Here is a 6,000-nt window from a genome sequence, read left to right as displayed (position 1 = left end):
TCTTCACCCTGGAGCCAGAGAGAGCTTTCTGGAATGCAGACGTGTGGAGCTTCCCACCCCAGCCCTGCAATCAATGACTAGCTCCTCCTAAACGGGTTAGGCAGAATGGACGGTCCATGAACATAGCTGAGTTGTCATGTAAGTGCAGGAGATTCCGGAACAGACCAAAATAAATAGATTCTTCCCTGCGGCACTCTCAGGTACATCAGATGTAGTTTGGTTAAACGTAAAGAAACTATTGTGGGGGCCTCTGCACACTGTTCTAGATGCTGGGGATACAACTGAGAGCAAGAGAGACAAGGTCCCCACTGTCTTGGGATGGGGATGACAGGGAGAGACAAGGGACTAATGGGCACAAATGTCCCAAAGTGTGAGCACTAGCCAGCAGTATCTCTCCAACTAATTCCACCAAGGGAATTAGTTGACAAGATTTCCTTGTCACAGAGCACCTGCTCACCTGCTGCAGTGGTGTGTGCTGGACCAAGGGCATAGACATCCTCTTAGGGGGGTGCACTCCAAGCCCTTTTACCAGGAAACACGTGTCATTGACCAATGTCATTCCCAACACCCTCACCCTTCCACCTTCTCATCAAACCCTGCCTGTTCCAGTGTCACCTCCTCCAAGCAGCCCTCCAGTGCCCCTTCTAGGCATGCCCTGTCCCAAGGCAGTCCTTTCTCCAGTACAGTGCCCTGCCTCTAGAGTGTCCTTCCTTTGGTCAAATGCAGTGAGCCTTGGATGAGCTTCTTTAAACTTCTGCAGTTTTAACTTGTTTGGTCATGGAAACTCTTCTTGATTGCAAAGTAGGGGAATCAATCCATAACACGCTTTTCTCCCAACCCTGTTTGCAACAAATTGGGAACTATCCAATAGCCAGCCTGATTAAATGCCAGTTTTATTCTCAAAAACCTAGGTGGAGGATGGCTTTGGATCAGGTACCAGCTGCTGGCAGAGGGCCAGGTTGGACAACTCGGCTGTCCTGAGCAGGGCAGGCCCTGGCCACGTTGCCAAGAGCAGTCCTGAGCCTTGGCTCTCTGCCAGGCAGCAGATCTCAGGGTAGAGAAGGAAGGGAGGGACACTGCTGAGGATTTCTAGTTGCCATTCCCAGGTTTATCACTCAGATGGGCCCCTTCTCTGGGGTGGAGGGGAGGGTGGCGCATGAGGCCAGGAGGGAAAGCTGAGGGCACTCCTTCCATCCGGAAGGAAACAAGGGGAACAGGGGAGTATGCCCAGCACACACATGCTAAAATGTGAAACAGATCAAAGCAAAGCCACTGTGCTACGGGCTGGGAGAGGGCAGTTAGTCTCACCCACTACAGCGCCCAAGCCCCTCCATTGCAGTCTGCCCGGCAGACACCAAATCACACTGGCTTTGCAAATGAGCATGGTGGTCGCAGAGCCTAGGCAGCTCTTGTGCAATGGGATGTAAAACCTCCAACCCAGGGCTTAGGAGTGACTGCTTTCACTTCCAGACATCCTCCCTCCAGCCTGCCTCCTGAATGCCTAGGGTTCCTCTGAAGTCCAGTCTTAAAAGCTGTGCCCTGTACCATCGTCTGCCGTCCACTTGGCCATGTGAGTCTCTGCAGGAAGAGGCCAGAGGCCAGTGGGCAAGAGTCCAGGAGCCCAAGGAGAGGTGGTCTGAGGAACTGTCAGCACCACAGCTTACCAGGACCTGCCAACCCACTGGTGCTTTTTAAACAAAGTACACTCAATAGTCTGATTAGTTATATCAAACTACCAAAGGCATGAAGTAATTGCTGAGTTTTAATTACCTGACAAGTACTCTTAAGGAGACCTCCCCACCCGAGATTTCTGGGTTTGCCAACAGCCACCCATCAGTGTCTCAGCACCACAGCCCTCAAGGAACTTGCAGTCCAGTGAGTCCAGAGCCCTCGTGTGGACACAAGTAATCTAAGGTGCTGGTGTCTGGCCCCAAGGGAAGAATTCCTGGCCAGGGGAATCCAGGAAGCTGCTGACCCATCTGAGGATGAAGGTGATCTGTGGTGCCTGAAAGAGAGGCAGGATCTGCCTGGGGAGGAAGGAGAGAGCTGCCACTGTAGAGGGAGACAGAGCAGCTGGGGCAGCTGGTGAGCGTCCCTGGGCCTGGCGGGGTCTGATGTGTCTCTATGTTGCCATGTCCAGTCCAGGACCCTGCACAGGGAAAATGCTCATGTTTGCATGCAAGATAATCAAAGTCTAATGTCCCTGCTGGGACACCTTCCCTGCAGCCCTCGGACCACCCTGGCAGGATGGAAGGGAAACCTGCAGTTGCAGGCTATTTAAACAAGGAATGAACTTGCTATGAAGTAGTGAGGCCCCTACCCCTGGAAATGTGTGAGCAGAAGCCTCCTGAGACCACCTAAAGAACTCTAGGGAGACTGGACAAGAGAACACTCACCCAGGTCAGGGGACCCTCAGAATCTCTGTCCCTTTCTTCCAGAAGTACATTTACCAGCCCAAGGAGGACAAGCAGAGCTACATCCGGTAGCTGCAGGCCCACCAGAGCTCTGAGGCCTCCTGGGCCTTCCTGTGGAGGTGAGCAGCCCACAAGGCAATGTGTGGAGAGTGGGGTTGCCAGGCAGACACAGCATCTCCCCCCCAGACCTGGGGCTCCAAGGTGTTTGCAGAGAAGAGAGTTGTCTGGAACCTGGTGGGTGAGAGTCACCGCCTCAGCGTCCGCATGTCAGGTGGCTTCGATTGAATCCTCATCCTCCTGGCCCCAGAGAGCTGGCTTCCAGTGTTCCTCCTCTACGAAGATCAGGACCCATCCTGAACATGTTCAAGATGGACGGCAGCTGTCGGTGGAGTCAGAGAACACCTGGTGGGGCTGGGGCCGTGGTTACTTTTTGGAAAAGGGAGAGGAACCTGCGACTTGAGACAGCTCCTGCTCCAACAACCACATGCAGACAATCTCCAGGGGCTGTTAACAGGCAGTTTATGATGTAGCAGGGCTCCGGATCTGCATCTGTGACCGGCCATGGGCAGCTCGTGCTGCGGGTGTAGGGGCCACACTGACTGGCCGCAGCCCCGCGGTACTCACACTCCATGCACCAAGGTCCTGCTGCAGCCCCAGAGCACTGCCTTGGGCTCTGGTCAGCCTGTGCCAGGGACTCCCAGCTGAGCCTCTGTGGGCAAGCACCTGGAGTTGGAGGATGGATACCCCAGGCCCTCCCCACATGCCCGAGAGGTTACCAACAGCTAGCCTTACCTCCCACTGCCCCCACGAGCTTCCCGGGATGAGTGTCCAAACAAACCATTTACAGCAAAATCCATGTCTCAGGGCCTGGCTCTGGGGAGTCCCAGTCTCAGGCAAAGAAGAGAACCCAGTTAATCAAGCATCTTCACCATGGAGGGCCGTTCGCTTTTCTTTTCTTCCTTTTGGGAAGTCTCATCAGTCACGGTGCCTGCCTGCAGCACATCTTACATGTAGACTCTCAGCTGCCACCAGCCACCCTGGCTCCAGTCCCCTCTGAGGGGCACATGCTGGCAGGTTCAGGAGCCAGTCTCTGGCCCCACAGGTGACTGCTCCTGAATGCCTGGGTCTGAATCCTGGCTCTGCCACGTACCGACGCTGTGGCCTTGCACAAATCCCTGAAGTGCTCTCTGCTTGGTTTTCTCATCTGGAAAATGGAGCTGTCATAGACCTTCTCTTCACATTTGGTGTGGATTAATGAGTGACACCATAGACAGGGTGGCACCCAGTGCCTGGCCCGAGGCACAAGTTCATGCTTGGCACCCTCCCTTTGCTCTGGGCACAGCCCCTATCCTACCATCATACAAAGCAGATGTCAGCTAACCTTTCCCATTAAGGGATGGATGGCAAATAGCTTAGGTGTTATGAACCACAGGGCCTCTATCACAACCACTTACAGCTGTGACTATAGCAGGAAAGTGGCCACAGATAATGTATAAAAAGGGGGCATTACTTGTGCCAATAAAGCTTTATTTACAAGAACAGGCAGAGGGCCAAGTTGATCCAGAGGCAGCCCCATTGTACTTACTGGGTTTCTGCTCAACATTTGCTTTCTGTCAAGTGCCTGGAACTTGACCACCAATTGGAAGCCACAGGTCCAACCCATCAGAACCACCAGGCATGGCTGGTGTCTGCTGGTTCTGAAGGAGTGGCAAGGCCTCTGCCCTCATCATGAGTGCCAGGTCTGTGAGTACCAGGGCTGAGCAGTGTGTGCCCTGAGACCTTGGCCTTCCCCAGGGTGGTCAGGGTGTGGGCTAGGCAGCCCAAGAGCTGCTGTGCTGACCGGTGCTCCTGGGAACAGCTGTCATCCCCTGTCATGTTTCTCTCCCTTAAAGTGCCATTTGTCAGAGCCTAGCAGAGACCCTGTCATCTGGCTTAGTTCTTCATTCGTCTGAGGCCCTGTGGCCATCTCCTTATTTTGTGATTATAAATTATCATGCAAAAACCTGGCATATTGCAGGGAAAAGCCACTCAAACTCAGCCTTGTTTTTAAACAAACAAACAAGTAAAATGTGCTACTTACTTATTTAAAACATGGCAATTTAAAAAACTCTGCTATATGCAAATATAACCGTGATGATCATAATATACGCTTTTAAGAATATGTCACTCATAATCCGCCACACTGGAAAATGACCCGCTTTTCTTCTCCTTGTTTCTCTCTCTCCTTGCTGCCACACCTGGCTAGGTGCTGAAGGCACCTGCGTTTCCTGTGGACGTGTGGAGATTCGTGGACCTCAGCTGACGTGGGACCTCCCGAGTTGGGCGCTGACCCTCCAGCTGACAGCGCAGAGCCCCCTGAGAGTGTGCTTGTGGCCAGAGGAGGCTTAGTGAGTCCCCAAATCAGGCTGGGCCCTTTTCTGAGACAAGCTTTTTCAAACCAACCTCCTTTGTTCTCCATCAGGACCAGGGACTCCAGGAAGTGAACCTGGGGGCCAGGGCCTGGACAGGAGACGGGTGCCCCTGGGGTGCTGGGCTGAGACCCTCCCAGAGGTGCCTTCTTGGTGGCTGGGATGGGATTGCTGCCTTACTTGGAGAGGCAGGGAGGGAGGGAGCACGGCCCCACCGACTCCTGCATCCTGGCCCCAGAAGACAGGTTTTGGACTCTGGTGTCTAGGATTGTGAGAGAAATGAATTTCTGTTATTTGTGACCCCCGAGTTGGTGGGAATTGGTCACAGAGGCCCTAGGACACTAACACACCTGGGCTGGGAGCCTGCACTGCCGGATCGTGGCCCCAGCGTGGCCTCCCTTCCCATGTTCCCTGGACAAATTCCCATGGAGCTCAGCTCTGCAAGGGGCAAGACTGAGTGTCGGGGACACACCTCATAGGACACCTACCTGACAGGGACACACATCCTAACCTCAGTAAGAGTGGGATTTCATCACAGAAGCCTCAGTTCTTTCTTTTGATTTACACAGGGCCCTGAGGGGTGTGGGATGGGGAAAGCGGGGTGCAGAGGTCTTGCAGCCCTGTGTAGGGTCAGGGGGGCAGGAAGAAAGGCAGCAGGGCGCGTCCACTGTGGGCAGCCCCCGGCACAGATAGAGAGGGTGGGAAAGGCTGGGTGGGCGACGGGCCAGGTTGTGGGAGGCCTTAGCAGGCAGGCGGTGGGGAGCAGCACACAGCGGCCATGGGAACACACCTCACAGGGACCCACCTCACAGGGACACACACCACAGGGACACACCTCACAGGGACACACCTCACAGGGACACACCTCACAGGGACACACACCACAGGGACACACCTCACAGGGACACACCTCACAGGGACCCACTTCACAGGGACATTCCCACAGGGACGCACCTCACAGGGACCTACCTCACAGGGACACACACCACAAGGACACACCTCACAGGGACACACATCACAGGGACACACCTTACAGGGACACATACCACAGGGACCCACCTCACAGGGGCTCACCTCTCAGGGATACCCCTCACAATGGTCACTGGTCACACCTCACAGTTGTCACAGGTGTCACTCCTCACAGATGTGATCTGCAGCCCGCTGCTCTCCTGGGCAGA

This window comes from Marmota flaviventris, chromosome 7, assembly GCF_047511675.1.
Source record: "Marmota flaviventris isolate mMarFla1 chromosome 7, mMarFla1.hap1, whole genome shotgun sequence".
NCBI classification, from domain to species: Eukaryota; Metazoa; Chordata; class Mammalia; order Rodentia; family Sciuridae; genus Marmota; species Marmota flaviventris.
Note: the sequence above shows the minus strand (reverse complement) of the source record.